Consider the following 22273-nt stretch of genomic DNA (forward strand, 5'->3'; position numbering starts at 1 on the left):
TCTAAAAGGCCTAAAATGCAGTGTGTTTAAGTTGGTTTTTTTTTTTTTTTTTTTTTTTTTTTTGTTTTTTTTTTTAATTTCCGAGGGAAGGCCTCCGGACCCCTTATAGACTAGGGGATATTCAATAACCCTCAGGTACATCATATGCTTTTCCCAGGGTCTGGCTCCCCCAAAAGCAAAAGATCAAACTCCGCCCATGCGCCAAAAGCAGGAAAAGATGACAAAATTTGGGCTGATTACTAAAAAGAAGTATAGGCAACCTCCCCTTTCGAAAATTGGGGACGCCACTGATCCAAATACGCACATGAATTCAGGGTTTTAGTGACGCTGACTCACTCCAACGCCCCCTACTTTTTTTCTTGCTGAAGACGTTTCTGGGACGAGCGCATGCGTCAACATTGACATGTGCACGCGGGTCGAAGTTTTCCGTGCCAACTAAATAAAACATCTGCGACAACAGAGGATTCTGAGTTCGCCGTTCCGAATACATACAAAGTTGCGCGAGCTCCTTTGTTTCCTGTTTCGGGTTCTCTAGCACCTGGAGATAAAAATAAGGCTGCATCCTTGAACGACGACGCGTGGGGCAACATACGGACAGCCTCGCTAGCCTTGGATGACTCCGCACCAAAACAAAAGCCTCGCACAAGTGCGTTCGCGCTCCGTCGCTTTTGCTTTTACTCACGCAACGCCACGCACGTTCGTTTCTTTCCCGATACGCAGTAGTCCGCGCGGTGTGGCGTACGGTTCCTGCGCGGGTGGCCCGTGTTCGATTTCAACCGAGGCGTCCAAGTTCGAGCATTTCCCGGGCACACCCAGTCCAGCAGCTGTTGAGAATAGCTATGTGAAGCGAAGGCGGCGTGAGAGTGATGGTGATCAATAGGGAGCGGAAGTTGATGAAATGTCATCTTTTTTCTGACATATCGGACACGATGCCCATTAAATATACACAATATTACACTTCGTCTAGAAACCAAAAAAGGTAATTTTAAAGTACTTTTTTTTTGCATTTTTTGCCAATTTCCAGGCTTTAGGTAATTTTCCCCGATTTTCGGCATTTTTCCGTAATTTTTCGCAATATTCGGTGTATTGTTTCGTCATATTTTGTCACTTCTTTCATTTTGGTAATATTCTTGAGTCCTTTCACCAAGGTGATTATAGGCCTATATATATATATATATCTCGCAGGATTGCAATTTACGAGCAAAAGAAATGCTGAACTGGTGACAGTCTTTGTTGTGTCGGGGGAAACGACATCTTCATTAAATTGTTTTAAAATTATTCGGTTGTTTCCATTGGAAATCCTCGTTGCATATTTTAATTGAATGTGTATGTGGTATCATTTGGTGCCTTTTTTTTTAAAAAAAAAAAAAGCAAGATTGCATTTTGTTTAATTTTCTTTTCATTTCAATTTTTAAGCAGAAACTAACAAATTTAATGGTCATTCTTGCATTTTTACGTCATTTCCCCCCATTTTTTAGGACATTCTATAGGTCATATACCTATATTTTTTAGGTCATCAACTTCCGCTCCCTACTGATCACAGAACCTTCCATTTAGCAAACCGTGAAACAGTCTTGCTAGCTTGATTTTACTTCGCTTTTCTGCCACTTCCGGCGAATCGCGAAGATGAGGATGAGTGATGAAGTGACACTCACAAAGAACACCCGGTCCGGGACCCTTGGCGTTGTAGCGCGCTGTACTCCGCCATGGAGGTCAGCATGATCTCACGGTAAAAGCTCATTTTCATCTGGCGATATTGATGATGAGGATTTGTTAAATTTCACCACGTATTTCTGTCACTTTTGGTTAATCGGGAGCATGAAGATAAATAGCGATTACAGTCGTACCAAGAAGAGAAACACTGCAACCAACTTGCAAATTAAAGTGTTTACATCTCTTAAGAGCCCGTATCAGTGTCATTCGAAAAAAGCACCGGCCAGATGTCATTTATTCTTCCTAGTCTTACCAATATTGATTCCATTTCCCCCTTCGAAAGCAAATCCATTGCATGGGAGACCTATTGAGACTTTGCTGGAGGGAGGGTTGCTCTGTCGAAAGAAGCAGACGACAAGGTTCCCTGTCCGCTACTCTCCCCCCGCTCATGAAGGTCAGACTGACCATAACAGACCTTTCTTTTCAGCCCCCACGTTTACAACCCCGAGTTTCTGTGACAAGACAAAGCTTTTTCCAAGTGTCTGAAAGAAGAAAAACACACTGAATAAAGGTAACGATATGGGTTGAAAAAACGCAGCACATTTTCGACAATCAAGGAAATAATAAATGCATTTCATATATTATATTGTATGTAATACCGTATATAAAAACTTATGTTCTTCCATTAATATTATTCGTTCGTATCCATGACAACGTACTTACGCCAGCTTAATGAACCAAATCGTCCGGATGCACTCTTACCTGAAAAAGAGAAAAAGAAAATGAGTCGTGAAGATGTAACGATAAGGTAGTATTATTTCTAGCTTAAATACAGGGTGCTTACGATTGAAGCGTTTTACGATGACACTGTTACGTGTATTATTGAACATATGGTGAAGTAACTTTACAGTTTTGTAGAGAAACTCAACGAGTTTTGTGACACATTAAAAGCGTTTGATATTCCCCCTTCGTGATTCTGCAAACATAAACTTCATAATCAAGTTCTTCCCAAACGCGATGCAGCATGTCTCTATCAATTCGATCAAAAGCACTGGATGATGCGAGCTCGCAGTTCTGCTAGATCACTCGGTAATGGAGGCACAAACACTAAATCCTTCGCATAACCCCCCACACAACGTAAGGCAATGACAGCAGTTATTGATCATTAGGGAGCGGAAGTTGATGACCTAAAAAATATAGGTATATGGCCTATAGAATGTCCTAAAAAATGGGAAAAATGCAAAAAATGACCATTAAATTTGTTACTTTCGGGTTCAAAATTTAAATGAAAAGAAAATCAAACAAAATGCAATCTCCTTATCTGATCTTAAATTTGAGTTTGCCCCAGACGGACACCTGGTGGTTGCACTCGACACAACAAAGACTGTCAGCAGTTCAGCATTGCGAGATATATATTTCACCTTGCTGAATAGACTCAACAATATTACCAAATTAAAGAAGTGACAAAATATGACGAAACAATACACCGAATATTGAGAAAAATGACGGGAAAATGCCGAAAATCGGGGAAAATGACCTAAAACCTGAAAAATGGCAAAAAATGCAAACAAAATGCACTTTAAAATTGCCTTTTTTGGGTTCTAGACGAAGTGTAATCTTGTGTATATTTAATGGGCATCGTGTCCGAGATGCCAGAAAAAAGATGACATTTCATCAACTTCCGCTCCCTATTGATCATCATTTCCACAACGTCCGATCCATGGATTGATTGATTGATTTAGTTTATTTTACTTCGCGTTTTGTGCCTCTTGGCTAATTTGCGAAGATGGGGATGAGGTATGAAATTGATGATTGGACATTCACAAACAACCAAGCCCGACCGGGATTCGAACCCAGGACCCTTGGCGTCGCAGCGCGATGTGCTAACCACTCGGCCACAGGGTCGGGCTTCCGTCCGATCCATCGGTTTGACGCTCCGGTGGTTAAGAATTCCTGGACATCGTGATGGAACTGGGGCGGAGCACCTTCCAACTGGTGGATAAAGTTCTCACTGTCTGTCTCCAAATGTGGCATGAGTTAATTTTCTAACATGTCAAGATACATGTGTCCTGTAATGATTGTTCGCTGAAGAAGAAAGGGCCGTAAACTAAATTTTGAGATTGCACAAAAATCAACGAGCTTCACAGGGCTCTGGGTAGGGAAAATTTAATTCTAAGCGCCACATTTGCACCTGGTGGTGAAAATTCGAACAATTTTCTTTTAAATCAACATTCGCTTTCCCATGCTCTCCATTACGTCAACTTTAATCATGGGCCACCTGGTACAGCCAACAGCAAAAGAAATGGTAGGCAAATTGTTCATCGCTATTTTAATATTTTTAAATTCCGCTTCATGTGTTGTTCTAAGGAATGGAATTCTGTTGATGTGAAACACATACTGTCCTCTACTTTTTGACATTTTTATTTAAATTCGTGATGATCATATTGTGAAAAACAGATTGAATGAAAACGGTGATAGACAATTCGCCTACCATTTATTTTGCCGTTGGATGTACATGTCATAATTATTTTTTTTTGTTGTATGGTGTTGAACATGTGCATAATTATCTCAATAACAAGTAAATAATCTTTTTAGATTCCTGAAATAAATGTCTATATAAGGCCACGTTGTAGTAAGATGGGATACGCCTTGGGTTTGCTCCATATATGAATGCGCCAGTCCCGGCTGGTGGCAGTGAAAGGACTTGGTGATGTATGGGAGGTCACTCCCTGGAAGGTCAGCGCGACGCGGAAACTGTCTCCACGATGTCAGGGCTCCGTGGATGCAGGAAGCAGATCGCACGCATTTTCAAAAGAGAGTGGTCAGTATCTTCGAATAATGATTTGCTATAGGGTAAAAGAAGGGATGTTCGCCATGCTGGGAATTTCGCCGTACTTGTGGTTTTTGTAATCGTAGATAGAAACTATAGGTTGGAAACACTTACTGATGCCTGTAAAAAATCAAGTAACATGTGCCTTGTTTCCACTGAAAACTACAGTGTGGTGAGCGAACTAGCAAGCAAGCAGTACAGTTTGGAATGCGCAGTTGCGTCTACACACAAGACAAAGAAAGGTGCCGAATTTCAATACTACGTTGGAAATTGTCATTTCGTGGCAGAGAAGAATTATTTTTCTTCCATTTAATTATTGATATCTTAACCTGAAACCTTATGAATGTCGTGTTGGAAAGAAACCTTATGAATGTCGTGTTGGAAAGCGTGCATGTACAAGTAAACATAAGTTGTTTTCTTTCGACTATGCATTTGCTGGTAAATTCGCCAGAGTAACATAAAATGTTTCCAATTTCCCTTCTTACAGGCGATCTTTAACACACAACTTGTTCACAATGCATATGAACATTTAGGCCTATGTTTCTTAAACATGTTTGTATTGTATCTTTTTAAGCAGTTTTGTATTGTCATTTGTAGGTCTTTTACACTTTGTTGTCTGAGTTATTGGCAACAGCTTGGTATTTCATACACTTAAACTGACGATAAAATTATAAATAAGTTATATGGCGAATTTCCCAGCATGTGGCGGGAATTTCGCCACTTCTTCTCATTTTAGTATGTTTAATATTACGTCATAAGTATAAGTAACACAGTATTTATGTTATATTCCTCATAATCCACAATGACTACTTTTTGTATCGTATAAATTTTGTCCTTCTCCCCCCATTCGTTTAGAAGGAAAAAAATGAAAAGCATTTTGGTGGCGAACTTCCCCTCCTTTACCTTACTAAAAGTTATGTTTTACTTCTCTAGGACGGGGTAAATTCTTTCGTGCTGCCTGGAAACTACTAACTGGGAGAGAATTCTCTAATGGCAGAAGGGGCCTTCCCGATGGCGTAGTGGTAACGTCGCCGCCTTGTAATCAAGGTGTCCCGGGTTCGATGGAGGCACATGGCACAGTGGTTCAGATCCCACATTCAACTAGGTCAAGTCCCAATTAGCCTTTCTCTGCATAAAGTGGACAATTCATAAAAATCTAATAGAAGCACGGTCCAGCGGAGTGGTTAGCACATCGCGCTACGACGCCAGGGGTCCCGGGTTCGAATCCTGGCCTGGGATTGGATGTTTGCGAGTGTCCATTCATCAATTTCATCATATCATGACTCATTCCCATCTTCGCAAATTAGTCAAGACCGGCACAAAAGGCGAAGTAAAATTAACCAAATTAATCAATTCTGGGCCTCGCACAAGTCCTTTTACCAACACGCCCATAGAACATCGTGGGTGCCCGCAGAATATTTTCAGTTGCGGAGGTCAAAATAAAAAAAGTTTTGTCCCGAGGTGGGATATATCCTGAAGACCGTGACGTCATGAGAGAAGCAGAGTAAGGGAGTAATTTTCCTCACCAAAGTCACAATGACACTTTACCACACGCCGGAATAGGCACTTTTAACCCAGTCCATAAAAAAAAAATCATTCATCGCGCATGCGTGTTCAACATCCACGCATGCGTCCGATCGTCCAGTGCCTCCCCGATGGCGCAGTGGTAGCGTCGTCGACTTGTAATCAACGGGTCCCGGGTTCGATTCCCGGTGGTTCAGATCCCACTTTGAACTGAAGGTCCAGTCCCGATTAGCCTCACTGTGCTTAAAGTGGACTTAAGACACCAAATTAATCGATCGATCGTCCGAGCAGCACCAAGTGGCGCGTCGAAACACCCCGGTGTGAACAATTACGTTTGTTTCTTGATGTTCGTTTCCAACTGACATGTCATTGGGATGCCAGACGACATTTCGCGTGTCACTTACGTGTGAGATTTATGGGAGATTTCACACCAAAGCAATACGTGACATGTTGCTTGAAAACGAACCAATCAAGAGCAACGTTTCACAAGCCGCACCAGCATGGGCTCCGTTTTGGTGAAATCTTTAAGCAATACGCAGTGGCGGCGATTAGGGGGGGAGGCAGTTGCCCCCCACTTTTTGCTATTTTTGCCCCCGCACTATGCTAAACCTTAAGTATAAAGAGAAAGTAAACTGGCCTTGCCCCTCAGTTTTCTTACCTTTACCCCTAGATTTGGAACCCAATCGCCGCCACTGAATACGTGTCGCGTGTCGTCGGTGTGAAATCTCTCTTAGAGAAGAAGCTAGAGAGACTAAAAATAAAAATATGCAAAAACACAAAATAATAGGTACAAAACTTAATCAACACGAGCAAGAAGCAATAGATTCTAAAACTGAGAAAAGAAAGTAATATATATATATATATATATATATATATATATATATATATATATATATATATATATATATATATATACATACAGGGTGTCGCAAAACTTTTTCAACAACGCTTGGCTGCTGGTAGGTATCATAAAAACAAGTAACTTTTCCCTATAAAGTTTACCTCGAAAGCGCTTAGTTTCTGCGCTATAAGCGCTTAAAATCTATCCTGTACGTATGCAACCCAACACAGCAAACGCTTCCTCTGACATAACTACCAGGGGCGCGTGGCAGGGTTGCCACTAGCGTTCCTCGGTAAGAGAGACGACTTGAAAACAACAACTTGGGAGTCTTGCCTGAGCAAAATCCAAAACATTAATGATACTTGCGATGTTGTCAGAATCATTGACAGTATTTATAAACTGACCAAGACAAATAATGAGCAGACTGAAATTCAAGATTACTCATTCTAAAATATCTCCATAATTGATTGATTGATTTGGTTTATTTTAATTCGCTTTCCTGCCACCTTTGTCTAATCGCGAAGATGAAGATGATATGATGAAATAACAAATGACACCAATGTCTAGGACAGGATTTAAAACCGAGACACCTGGCACCGTAGCGAGCTGGGCTAACCACATCACCACGGAGTTTCGTGTATCATGCAATATCAACAATTGCAAGGTACACGTGAGATAGGGGAAATCCACGAACGTACAAATGTAAACATGACGTGTTTGCTGCCTCGTTTCGAACACGCAGACTGTAATGTTATTACAATTTATTTGAAAATTATTCCTATCTGTGCTAGCGTTATTGCTAATCGTGTTCATCTCATAAGGAAATAATTGCAAAGCTCTTTTAATTTAATGATTGATTGATTGATTGATTTGCTTTATTTTACTTCGCTTTTTGTGCCACTTTTGGCTAATTTGCGAAGATGGGGATGAGTGATGATAAGATGAAATTGATGAATGGACACCCACAAACATCCATACCCAAGGGTTTCGAATCCAAGACACCTGGCATCGTATCGCGAATGTTCTAACCACTCCGCCACGGACCCCTGGATTTTGCTCAGGCAAGACTCCCAAGTTGTTTTCAAGTCGTCTCTCTCTTACCGAGGAACGCTAGTGACAACCCTGCCACGCGCCCCTGGTAGTTATGTCAGAGGAAGCGTTTGCTGTGTTGGGTTGCATACGTACAGGATAGATTTTAAGCGCTTACAGCGCAGAAACTAAGCGCTTTCGAGGTAAACTTTATAGGGAAAAGTTACTTGTTTTTATGATATCTACCAGCAGCCAAGCGTTGTTGAAAGAGTTTTGCGACACCCTGTATATTATATATATATATATATATATATATATATATATATATATATATATATATATATCTATATATATATATATATATATATATATATATATATATATATATATACAAGTATATAATAAAATAACAGGAAATAAGGAAGGCAAGAAAGACGGGAATAATCAATAGAAAATTTTGCCTCATTCCATGTAAAGTGGGGTGGGGTGAGGGTGACCCCCTTCCTCTGCGCAACCATGTGCACACATGTGTAACACACCTTTAAATGATTCATGACAGTTTCGCAACAAAAATCCACCGTTTATTCTTCATGAATTTATAAACGAGCCATTGTAAATTCGCCAAGTTTAGATGCTTGTCTCCTGACTTTGGTTAAGATACTGCGGTAGTAGCTGAGACATGAGAGCCGTTGGGCATCTTCCCCAGACATCAAAGAACATCGGCTCCTCGCAAAGGTGGCAAATAATTCAGCACTTTGTAACACTGTTTGTGTGTCCAGCTTCCATCCCCACCTCTCCTTTAACACACACACACACATGAGCAGGCATCAGAAACACTTCCAACGTTTGCTTTATCGATCCAAAACACGTGGACAGTGCTCCCAACTTGCCTCTGAAAACTCCAAAACAGTGCATGAAACGCTAACTGAAACATGTTCAAAAGGTGGAAATGAAAACTTGGTGTCTTGAGAAACGGTCACCCCCTTACACCCCACAGTGGGTCTAAGAAACGAATGTTGGTGCGGAGGTTCTCAACTTATTCGTTTGAATCTTGATTCAGCTTCTGATCCTCGCACATTGTAAAACAAATCTCACTCATAATATTTCTTTGATTGATTTGCTTCATTTTACTTCGCTTCTTGTGCCACTTTTGGCTAATTTGCGAATATGGGGATGAGTGATGAATACACACTCACAAACATCCATGCCCGGGCCAGTATTCGAACCCGGGACGCCTGGCGTCGTAGCGCGATATGCTAACCACTCCGCCACAGGAACGGACTGGTAATATTTTTGCGTATAAGAACTCTGTGTATGTTGAAACATGACTCCGCGGTGCAAAAGGCATTTTGAGGGTTGACGCATCGAATACCATTGCCGAGTTCTGGCTTTCGAGGTCAAACTGTGCAGCTTCTTCAGCTTCTTCTTTTAAGGTAACTCTCCAATTGTTCTCTTAGCCGGACACCGTGGCGGATTGGTTAGCACATCGCGCTACGACGCAAGGGGTTCCGGGTTCGAATCCCGGCCTGGGCATGGATGTAAAACAGTAAAACATTATACTGAAATATTGTTGCATCAAAATAAACCGAGGAATTCATTAATGGGTACCTTTATCCAGGCCTGAACTCAGGGAAGGGGACATGGGGGCCATGCCCCCCCCCCCCTCGAGCCATGAATTTTTTAAATGTAAACCTATAAAAAGCTACGAAAATAACATCGACGATTTCTCAAACATGTAAAAAAATCAATTTTGAGATTGCATAAATGAATGTGTTTGTTGTGTAGAGAGTCAGTCTCCAGAAGTCTGCAGTTTTTGTACTTTTAGTTTTATAACCATTGATGCTACCAGCAGTGGCGGTGACTGACGGGCATGGGGAGGGCAGTTGCCCCCCACTATTTCTACTTTTGCTCCTGCACTGTGGCCTCTTAATGCTATGCCTTGTCTACCCAGACCCGGTGGAGGCACATAGTGGTTCGAATCCCACTTTAAACTGTAGGTCCAGTCCCAATTAGTCTATCTGTGCATAAAGGTGGATCTAAAACAAAAACTCAAACTTGTCTACTATGAAAAAGTAAATTATTTTTGCCCCCCCCCCTCAGTTTTGGAACCCAATCACCGCTACTGGCTACCAGGTGAAAATCTTTCTCTCTCTTTTTTTGGGGGGGGGTTGTAGCGGGCTATGGGTTAACTCATAGATTTCTTTATTGTAATAGTAATTGCTAATGTGTATAATCAAAATCTAATTATTGATAACAACTCGTTTGAACCAGTTTCCAAATTCAAATACTTAGGAGTAATATTAACAAATGAAAATTATATTAAAGAGGAAATAAAAAGTAGGCTTAATTCAGGAAATGCATGTTACTTCTCTCTTCATAAACTTTTGTCTTCTCGTTTAATATCTAAGAAACTAAAAGTTAAAATATACAAAACAGTAATTTTGCCTGTAGTATTATATGGGTGTGAAACTTGGTCCCTTATATTGAAAGAGGAACATAAATTGAGAGTATTTGAAAATAAGATCCTTAGGAAAATCTTTGGACCTAAAAGCGACGAGGAGACAGGTGAGTGGAGAAGGTTACACAATTTAGAACTACATAATTTGTATTCATGTCCAGATATTATTAGAATGATTAAATCAAGAAGACTTAGGTGGGCAGGCCATGTGGCACGAATGGGAGAGGAAAGAGGAGTTTACAGAATTCTTGTTGGGAAACCTGATGGTAAGAGACCTGTACGAAGGCCAAGACGAAGATGGAGGGATAACGTTGAGATGGGCCTAAAGGAAATCGGTAGGGATGGAAAAATAATATATAGATCTTGCTCAAGATAGGGACAGATGGAAGGCCTGTGTTGCTGCAGCCATGTAACTTCGGGTTTAAGAAGGATAGAGAGTTAGTTAGTTAGTTAATGTGTATAATTTAATTTATAAATACAGAATTTTCTAAACATAGAATTATCGTGGGAGTGGTTAGCGCGATACGTCAGCAAGGGTCCGGGGTTCGAATCCCTGCCTGGGTGTTCTTTGTGAGTGTCCCTTCATCAATTTCATCATATCATCATTCATCCTCATCGTCGTGGTTAGCCAAAGGTGGCAGAAACGCGATTCAAAATATACCAAATCAATGCACCAACTGCGGAAACCAGATATGATAAATTCAAATAAAGTAAAATTACACTTTGTCAATCAACACACCAAGAGTGCATCAACCCTGGCTTGATGCGCTTCGAGATCTGTGTGCGGGCATCGATCCTAAGACGGCTCGCACCAAAGGTGGGAGCTCCTGTATAATCTCATGTAATGTTTGTATATGCCCATAAAAAGTTTCACTGTAGCCGCCCGCATTATTAAACCACCAGCCATGAGATATTTCCTCTGCACAGAATCTCTCTCTCACCGTATCTCAGTTGCCACCATTGGAGACCAAACCACCTCTACGCAGCGCACAGCCCGCATTATGACATCGAGCAGCTCCCTTTATGCTTTATGTCTGAGGCAATAACCTCGCCGGGGGAACCAATCCCCCTTCCTCCTCTTTGGGGAGTCGTAAAGCGGGAGGCAGTCATGACATTTCAGATGCCGAGAGTACGACACGATAGGTTAACATGCGACCTCACACGCAACAACAACGCACACGAGTAAACTTCACCGTGTGGGGACATAGGCGCTGGGTGACATGGCGCTGGGTGACATGGCGCTGGGTGACATTGCCTCCTAAATAATTTTTCTTAAGAGGATCTAATGTATTATTTTGCTTCTCTTGTAAAGTTTACTCTGAATTGTGCCACATGAACTTAACTTCAAATACACATTTGAAATGTTCTAGACCATCAACTTTGGGGGGCTGAGACCGCTAAACCATCAACTTTGGGGGGGGGGGGGGCTATGACCAGAGACAGCAAAACACATGACATATTACTATATACTAAGTATATAGTTATGAGTATTTACTAAAAAGAGTTTCAAAAGAAGATGTGCATGAAGAGTGGATGGGACGTTCGGGCTACAAATGGCTCGCACATGACATTCAGAACGATATCATTGATATATTAGGGAGATCTGTTTTGCGCTCCGTGGTAGCAGATATTAAAAGTCGGGAATATTTTGCTGGCATGGTTGACGAAACTTGTGACATATCCATCCGTGAACAATTGACATTTTGCATTCGAACAGTAATTGAAAATTTTAATATTTTTTTGAGGAATTCATAGGCTTTTACGAGATTCCGAACACTACTGAGACCAAAACTTAAAAAAAGGGAGGTAGTGAGTTATTTATTAATTTATTTCAGTGATCACAGCCTCCCCTCCCCCAATAATTTTGACAAGTCGGCGCCCCTGTGTGAGGAGGAGGGTCGTAAATTTCATGCGAAGGGCATATTTCACTGAAACCCTTTTGGTGGAGAAGCGTGCAATGATAAGATGCGGGATTTTCAGTAGTACGAGATTCAGTGGTGTGTACACAAAAATTTAATAGGGGTTATGTTCAAAATAGGATTCGAACGCGCGTCTCTGGCATACCGTCCATCAGTGGTCGGAAGTAGTGCGCTGATGTTGCTAAGAAAAATTTTGTAGCTAAGTCCCGCGACAGGTTAACTTTGCAGCAGATGTTATGTATTAATCCACGCTAGAACAGCGCTCAGCATCTCCTGCGCCAGTCTTTCATCAACCGCCGAGCTGTTCATATCACAGACAGTAAGAAAATCGGCAGTATTGCAGCGGAACTATATTCTGCGCGTACTTTTGGGTCTATATATGTAAAAAGTTGCTGCAAACCTAACCTGTCGCGGGGCTTAGCTACAAAATTTGTATAAACAGGAGAGGGGAGAAGAAATACTAGAAGAATGAGTGGAGTGAGTGAATAGAATAGAATCTAGGTTTATTTCAGTATGAGCCTTTGCGGCTGTACACACATTTCCATACATCAATGAAGATTTTTTCCCCTTCTTCTTCTCGCCCCCCATAACCCCTCTCCTTATGTCCTCACATGTTGAACTTGATACGCCATATGTAATATTTTATTTGTTTTCTGTTAATTTTACAGTAATCTGTTTGATTTATTTGTTAGTTTGGTAAATATGCGATATCGCCCGAACGGATTTCTTCAAATTTACAGGAGAAACTACTTACTGAAATCAGTTCTGTAGCATTGTCGAAGTTCTTCGAGGTATTTTCTTTCGCGGAAACTGAAAACTTCACCACAGAATGCTGTAGAACAAGAAATAATATTTTTTTTTATGAAAGGAACTTGCATTTTTCTGTAAAGCGACAACATTATGCCGTTCACGCGGTCTAGCCAGTGTTTCCAAACATGCCTTTTTTTTACGAGAATTGTTTTTTTTAACTATGCTTACCTAACCTAACCCAACCTAACCTAACCTTGCCGGAAATGGTCCGTGGGGCTATCGTGAATGGTTTTTGGGGCTATCGTGATTTTTTGGGGGCTATCCGTCAATGGTTTGTGATGACATAATGAACACGAAAGTAGGTATTTTTCAGTGAAGAAGGTTGAAACACTGCATACCCACTCCAAATCGACAAAACACAAGCACGACGCGCGATGATCCATGACGAGTGCACGCCATATTCTCTGTTACCCAAGCGGAACAAGGAAGACAAATAATGACTCGTAATATGAAAAGTTGACACTATTTTATGGAAAAAGACATAACTTCACCTTAAAGAATCTTCCGCAATGCAGAATAGGTAAGTGTCAATGCTAAAATTAACGAAATAAACGAGTGAGAGGTGTTCGGGCGATATCGCATAATTACCGTTAGTTTCAATACTGTTGTTTGTGTTGATTTAAATTTGTAATTTTTGCTGTATATTTGTTACACGCAATATCAGAAGAGGAAGTCATTTCCGGTTTATAAACATTTGTAGAACTTCCAATATTTTATTGATTCCGTTGACGGGACAACAGTGCGTGAAAAGGAAAAAGTAAGTTGAATGGCGTGAGATGATGTTAAATTTGTGAAAAACACTGTTATAAAGGAAAAGCCGCAGCTTAATTGAAATGTGATTGTACTTGTGAATATTGTTGTTATTTTGCAGTTATTGTTTAAAGGTAAAATGTGTTATTAAATTTGTAAAATGGCAAGAAGCTCTTTCTTTTTTAAATCGTTACGTCCTGAGAATGCTCAGTGTAGCATAACATTAAGGCAGTGGCGTGCGGTGACATTTAAACTAGGGTACGCAACATGGGCCAACCGAAATGAATTATGGGGGCCAGAACCCCCCTCCCCCTCCCTGGCCATCACGTTATTCAGAAAATAACTTTTTTCTACAATTTTATAATGGAAAATTTCTCATCCTTGTATCAATATCCAAATGTAACGAGGTAAAATATATGTATGATATTTTATATTAGCAAATATATTGTGATAGTAGCTACATAGAGTCCAACAATTCAACTGTGATTATTTCCTTTATGCAGTGCGATGAACATTGAACGGGAAGGAAATAGCTCAATCATTTTCCGTCCTTTCAAATTGCATGTAATAAATTTGATAAATCTCAGTATCCTCTACTATTTCACACCTTTCGCAGAGGAAACCAACGAATAAGGCCAACAATAAAGTTTCACTGTTTTTCTACTCAGTCAATCACTCTGTAGAGATATTTTTTCTTCTTCTCAAAAATCAAAATGCCTAATATACTGCTTACCATCCTTCATAACTCCTGCCTGAAACAATTTTTCCAAATCAGGAACAGACCTTCCATTTCGGATTGTTTACACTTTTTTCGTAAATTCCGACAATCCCTTCTCCAGTATGTCATCAATAACTCCTGGTCCCCCTATTTTATCACTTCACAGCACCGACAAACAATAGAGATCCTGTAATGTAAATAATATGAACGAAACACTCGCTGCAAATTTCACACGACAGAAGAAAGCAAAAGTCAACCTCCCACGGTACGTTTGTGTCCGGTCCGCTATGCCCGAAAACAACGCGTTCTTGTGGACGAATGAATCGGAGTTGCCAGCCGACAAAGTATTTTGTAGAAGGGAGATAATTAAGGACAAGTAGAAAATACGTCAGCATACATCCCAGAACACTTCAAAAGCTAAACTACCGTACATCACTTTACAATGTCTGGCTCATTCGAATCCCATTGTAAGCATTGTGTTTTATTATGTTTTTCTTTTATCATTCATTCATATCGTCCGGTCAACAATCAACACCTATGCTATGGAACTCAAAGGAAATGTTGATCCCGAAAGGAGATAACCAGATACTCTCATACTCTGAGAATTGTGCGAAACTTGCAAATTGTTTACATATTTTCCCCTCGACACAGTGACATTCCATTCTGGTCCTCACCTCCCTATACGAAAACAAAACTTGCTAGTGTAACTTTAACCTCACATAAATATTTTATATGTGATAGTTTACGCGTATATTAAATATGATGTTCCACCACTACATATTCTTACCCTCCTCTCTGATTCCTGTATCACTTTTTATAATGTATTTTTATTGCAACCCAACAGTGATCTATCTAGGCGTGGCTGCTAAATGCTAGTAAGCTAAGCATTCCAGAAAAAAATATGTTGACTACTGTCAACACTGCATACGCTGTCAAAATCTTGGGTACCCTCGGTGCTTAGAACCGGGAAAGAAGTGAGAGAGAGGGTAAGCGCGGGCAGATCCAAACACGTGGTCGGGGCTGATTTGAGCCAATGGGGTTACCTTCCGAATTTCTAGGGTACCAAGAAGAAGGAACAGCGTCTTTCTGCGGAAATCGGCAGGAACGCGGATCGGGTGGGTGCCTAAGTCACAATCGGGATCATTCGGGACTGTCTTCAGGAAGGCAGCAGCGTGTTCTTGCGGAAATCGGAATTTCTTGCAGTGGAACTGCTTTCGGAGCGATAATTGTTGAATTTTCCTGTTGGGGGAAGACGAAAAAATGTTTATTTTTTTCTTACTGTGTTGTGGGTACGCAGAGCGTACCTTGCGTATCCTGAATGCACGCCGCTGCGATTAAGGAGAGTCTCATAACTCCGCCGCACAGGGAGATTGGGTAGCTACCGTGACGTAGTGATCCAGTGGCGAACACCAGAAAGGAACGTCACAAACTTTACCTTTCATACTAATTGTGGCTTCTTCTTCTCACTACAATCTATCAACCTGTTTTATTTTCCTCATAATTTTACACTTATAGCACTAGTTATTATATTGTCAAAAATAAGATTTCTGCAAACCGCTCTCGGACACTTTCACTCCCGTCCCTCAACTTATTCGCTCTCTTTGACCAGACGTAATGTAGGAAGGTTCCAGGTCCCTTATTTGAGTTTCGTCCCTTCCGGCCATTTCCCTCCCCGTAATGACCTTCATTAGCCCCTCCATTTTTGATTCGTTCATATCCCTTCTGTTAGGGGAGGGGAAAGAATATGTACATAGGGGACAAACTAAGAAACAGAATAAAATAAAAAATCAAATCAATGTGTGTGTGTGTGTGTATATATATATATATATATATATATATATATATATATATATATATGTGTGTGTGTGTGTGTGTGTGTGTGTGTGTGTGTGTACATATATATATATATATATATATATAATTAATTCAGAGGCGTATACTGAGTTATGTCACGTGGTCCTAGGCTATGAATAGAAATAAATTTACCAACTTCTAATAAATCAGGTTGCCAACTCATAAGAAATCAGGTTACCAACTCATAAGAAATCAGGTTACCAACTCATAGGAAATCACGTTGCCAACCCATAAGAAATCAGGTTGCCAACCCATAAGAAATCAGGTTGCCAACTCATAGGAAATCAGGTTACCAACTCATAGGAAATCAGGTTACCAACTCATAGGAAATCACGTTGCCAACCCATAAGAAATCAGGTTGCCAACTCATAGGAAATCAGGTTGCCAACTCATAAGAATTCAGGTTGCCAACTCATAAGAAATCAGGTTGCCAACTACAGAATCATCTCACTAATATGAATAATTGTATTTACAATTTCTGATCGATTTTTCTCCTGAATTTTATTCTCTAGCTTCAGGCTTCGCAGATAGCCTAGCTAGCCTGCTAGCCTAGAACATACGCTTCTGATATATATATATATATATATATATATATATATATATATATATATATATATATATATAGTCTGAACCGTCAGATATTATTACCTTCTGTAGACATCGCCGGTTAGGAAGATGCACCTAAGTACAGTGTGTCCTGTAAATCTCATTCTCTTTTCAAATTGTAAACATATCTTTTTATGTAAATAAAGACAAACGCACTTATTACACTTGCCATAGGATACGACCATCAACAGATGGATGCTGCCTTAGTGGGGAGAGTGATGAGGGAAAATGGGTGAACCTAAAAAATAATGAAATACATCACTCTCCCCCTACAGTACGCTGACCCATTCAAACAAACAACATCGCGCATGTCGCTGGCTAAACAAGGAAATTCCTTCGACACAACCTGATAGAGGTGTCCAACCCGGTATTACCGAAGGAGACAAAACTGCAAGCAGGACACACAAGTGTCGTTTGTAAATATGAATAAAAGACCCAGATCTTGGGGAAGAGGGTAGTCTCGTTCCAGCCACATTACAGACACGTGGAGTGTCGATCTGACTTGCAATTACCAACGAGCCAAGGGGCCACCGACGAACCAGTCAGCCAGAGGCAGTTTGGACCAGGTAAGTACGAGAGAATGCTCATCCAATTTTCCTCATACTTCCCTTCGCTGGCAGGACCGGCAGCACCGTTCTATTTGTACACCGCCGTACCTTTTTAAGCTACCTTCCTTGGTGACCCGCGATCCCAGATGGCATCTACAGGCACGCAACAGGTCCCGCGTTCGAATCCTGGCCTGGGCAAGGATGTTTGTCAGTGTCCATTCATCAATTTCATCATATCATTACTCATCTTCGCAAATTAGCCAAAAGGGGCACACGAAGCGAAGTAAAATAGTGCAAATCAATCAATTATTATTATTATTATTATCATCATTATTAGTATTATAATTTCTACTTACTAATTTAATATCAACGGTCTGATGTACCCCCTACAAAAAGTTCTGACAATGATCGTGCTCAGAGAAGGTTTGGCGTGGGGCACCCACGGTAATATCGACCAGCAGTAGCGGCGAGGGGGCAGTTGCCACTATTGCTCCCGCACTATGCTAAACCTTATCCACCAAGGGAAAGTAAACTGTCCTTGCCCCCCCCCCCATTTTTTTAAAATCCAATTGCCGCCACTGTCCACCAGGAAGGGAAGTTTAAGCATTAATTCTACAACAGATAATTAATAGCAGAAGTCCCTACGAGCGTCCAGAGTCTTGTGAGAATGTCCGTTCGTTAAACGAACTCATCCCGTCCGGAGGGGTTTTTAACATTTAAACAGCGGAAGCTGACATTCTTGCATGCCGAACCCTTCCATTGTTACCTTTTGTCAGCGTAGAATGGCGGTGCTCTTTGTCGCAGAAGTGTTGTCATTAACCTCGCGGATTATTCAAGCTCCCAGGAGAAGGGGAGGGGTGGGGGAGGGAATTTAATCATCGAGGAACCTCCTCCATAACCCGAAGAGGAGGGATGGGAATGGAATTCCGCACTAGTGACACCAAAATTGAGTTCAACAGGTTCTCTGGGTCTTTCGCCCCCTCCCTAATCCCCCCAGCTAGAACGAAGAGGAACTTTCGGTTTCATGGAAATTTAGTGCGGACGAAAGTTTGGCTATAATAATTCTCATCGGTCTTTGCTTTGGTTGTTATCTGTCGACATGGCAAGCGTTAACCAACAGGGCACTCAGGAAAGAGATATGTAGTTCTCGACACTCATCATTTAGTGATGAAGAGGTTGCACAAGAAGACAGGCATGAGCCCGCCAGAAATTTTTGCAGGAGGGTGCAAACTCAGGAAAAAGCACTACAATCTTTGAGGTAGCAGCTACAGAAGGATGCACTGAAGCGATATTATGAATCACGTTTTCGATGTTGACGCATAAAGAAATCCTTGTTTGTATTGGTCACCTTTAAAATAAAATAAAATAATAATATTTATTTAACTGATGAGCACGATTTGACAACCAGGTACATCACTATGTCAAAATTGGTTATACAAAATTACAGAATTGAATACATAATTATAAACAAATACAGCCAAATACAGCGGATTATACACTCTTATACATCATCACAAATTCAAATTGTAGGTTTCAACAAGATCAGCTACTAAACCTCTTGCCTTGTTTAGGCATGTGAGAATTGAGATATACCTATGGAAATATCTGGGAATTTTATAAGATATATTATTCAAAAAATATTCACTGACAATTTGGAAAGTTAAAATTTTCTGTACAAAATTTATCCTTTTCATTTTTCTTCCTTCTTCTAAGGTAAACATATTCAACTGTGTTAACCATTCAGAGTAATTTTTTAAAAAAACTTTGTGCATAATAACGTGATAAAAAGTATTTGAACTGATTCAACTTTTTGAAGGTGAGTGGTGGCTATATCAGAAACCATAATTCATTACATATTCAAGAATAGGACGAACTATCGTTTTATACAGGTATATTAAGATATCTTATTTTTGAAAAACTTTATATAATAATAATAATCAGTTTGTAGCATCAGCCTCCAGGCTGCATAGCTATCAATAATGTCACCAACTTGCTGAACTCGTCGAATGACGATAGTCTGAGGTATTTTGAGATGAAAATGAACAGTTCCCGACAATACAGATTCCCGTGCGAAGACCGTAGATCCAAAGCAGTGAATCGAGGTATGGTACTCTCCTACTTTCTGATCGGAAATTTTCACGATACTGTTGCCGTGAAGTGCAGCGAGGTCGTTGGTACCACATCAATATCCTCACAAATTTGTTGAACTCGAACTTACATTTCAGCAAATTTGCCTTCGGCATTTTCCATGTCTTGCATGATCAAAAACAAACATTCAGGAAAAAGCCAGAGAGGGGCAAAGAACCCCCTGTCCTTATGTGGCGGCGCCTATGGACACAAGTGATGACTTGGGGTGGCTCAAAGTTTCTAATTCTAAGTATGAGAGAATTCTGGGACCTGTCTACAAGCCTATGGGGGTGGGGTGTTTTTTTTCCATCTCGTACTCACTCGCCGCTCATTGCTTTGTCTGTTGCTTGCCCTCAACACACACACACATGCTTTGGGAGAGAGCGGCCGTCCAAAATCCTTCCCTTCCTTCGTCTTCTCATTTTCTATCTCTCTCTTTCATATATATATATATATATATATATATATATATATATCTTCATTCATGGGCGTAACTTTGGGGGAGGGGGCAAAATCGAACTTGGGACTTAACTTGCGGGAGGGTCAAACTTGATACTTCATTTGGGGGGGCAGAATCAAACTTCGGACCTAATTTCTTGGGGGAATCAAACTTAAGACTAAATTTGGGGGAGGGGCAGAATCAAACTTGAGACTTAATTTTTGGGGGTCAGAATCAAACTTGGGACTTAATTTTTGGGAGGGCAGAATCAAACTTGGGACAATTTTTGGGGGACAGAATCAAACGGGACTTTTTTGGGGGGCAGAATCAAACTTGGGACATTTTTTCGGAGGGCAGAATCAAACTTGGGACAATTTTTGGGGGGCAGAATCAAACTTGGGACTTAATTTTTGGGGGTCAGAATCAAACTTGTGACTTAATTTTTGGGAGGGCAGAATCAAACTTGGGACAATTTTTGGGGGACAGAATCAAACTTGGGACAACTTTTTTTGGGGGGCAGAATCAAACTTGGGACATTTTTTCGGGGGGCAGAATCAAACTTGGGACAATGTTGGGGGGCAGAATCAAACTTGGGACTTAATTTGGGGGGAGAATCAAACTTGGGACTTACTTTTTGGGGGGGTCAGAATCAAACTTGGGACTTAATTTTTGTGAGGGCAGAATCAAACTAGGGACAATTTTTGGCTGACAGAATCAAACTTGGGACAACTTGGGGGGCAGAATCAAACTTGGGATAATTTTTGGGGGGCAGAATCAAACTTGGGACAACTTTGGGGGGGGGGGGCAGAATCAAACTTGGGACTTAATTTTTTGGGGGATAATCAAACTTGGGACAATTTTTAGGGGGCAGAATCAAACTTGGGACTTAATTTAGGGGGGGTAGAATCAAACTTGTGTCTTAATTTTTGGGGGAAGCAGAATTAGACTTGGGACTTAATTTTGGGGGGGCAGAATCAAACTTGAGACTTAACTTTTCGGGGAAGAATCAAACTTGGGACTTTGGGAGGCAGGATCGACAAGTTCTCCATCCCGTAAAAAGTCCAGAACTGCACAATTATAAAAGATACTCTTCAATACTTTGCTAGTCAGGTCCCAGGAGGTTAAGAAAAGTATCCTTAACTTTTAAATTTAGTAACTCGAATATTTGGGGAGGCAAGTGCCCATTATTTTCTTCTTTCACTTTCATATTATTTTACATTTCGCAAAATCCCAAGAGAAAGAGTGAGGATATCCCCGATGGCATAGTGTTAACGCTGCCATCTGTTGTTCACTTTTGGAAGGTACCACTTACACCCCGATCCCCTCTTGAGATGACGCCTAAAATTAATAGGCAACCTAGCAGGCGACAACTGAGAAAAGGTAAGCTGAATCCCACGATAGAAATGGTTAATCCGCCACTGGGTAGAGCTAGCGAGGGTCAGAGAGCGCAAATTCCAACGCAATGACGCATGAAGCGCATGTAAGGATTCGAGGAAAACAAGAAGGAAAATTATAGATAAGACTTACCTGCTTGTGTAAATAAAAATGAGTATGTGCTTGTCTATGAGAGTTATTACTCGCTTGTAAATGTATTTTTGTGCTTTGTCAGTACGTGGAGAAAGGCGAAGAGGGCATCATTGAAGAACAACTCTCAAAGAATGCAGTGTGTTGGCATAGAAATTAATCACGTCTGATGTAAAGGAAATAGATGGAAGGTTACACTACCACTGGCAGATGATACAGACAGAAAACACATAAATAAATCGATAAAATAATAATAACAATTATTATTATTATTATTATTATTATTATTATTATTACTATCATCTCTTAATTAAGCCCAGATGGCGTTAGGGTAACGTCGTCGCCTTGTAATCAAGGAATCCCGGGTTCGATACCCGGTGGAGGCACATGCCACAGTGGTTCGGATCTCACTTTTAACCTGTAGGTCCAGTCACGATTAGCCTTTCTGTGCATAAAATGGACTTAAAAAACAACAAAATAGGCCAAACACTCCCCAGCAGTCTTAATACCACTATGCTAACAACAATCGTGTCCCACTTAAGCCCCTATCACACGGAACTGGATTTCTAGTAGGACTGCCCTAGTTGGCGCTGAACTAACTTTCTAGGTAGCAATCACGGCCGCCTGGCTGACTGCTTGACTT

At 40.8% G+C, this 22273-nt stretch overlaps 1 protein-coding gene across 5 annotated transcripts in view; it reads right to left on the reverse strand.

The window, feature by feature from the left end:
- The window catches only part of RhoBTB (Rho-related BTB domain containing), a 271730-nt gene that overhangs the window by 156458 nt on the left and 92999 nt on the right, over window positions 1–22273 (reverse strand). The window contains exon 2 of one of the 5 annotated variants that reach the window (XM_083114781.1): window positions 2377–2415. The exons of the other annotated variants lie outside the window; for them this stretch is intronic. The gene's annotated coding sequence lies outside the window, so the exon portion shown is untranslated. The remainder of the gene's footprint in view (window positions 1–2376; window positions 2416–22273) is intronic. 5 annotated transcript variants of the gene reach the window in all.

This window comes from Lepisma saccharinum, chromosome 29 (genome assembly GCF_977018435.1).
Source record: "Lepisma saccharinum chromosome 29, izLepSacc3.1, whole genome shotgun sequence".
NCBI lineage: Eukaryota > Metazoa > Arthropoda > Insecta > Zygentoma > Lepismatidae > Lepisma > Lepisma saccharinum.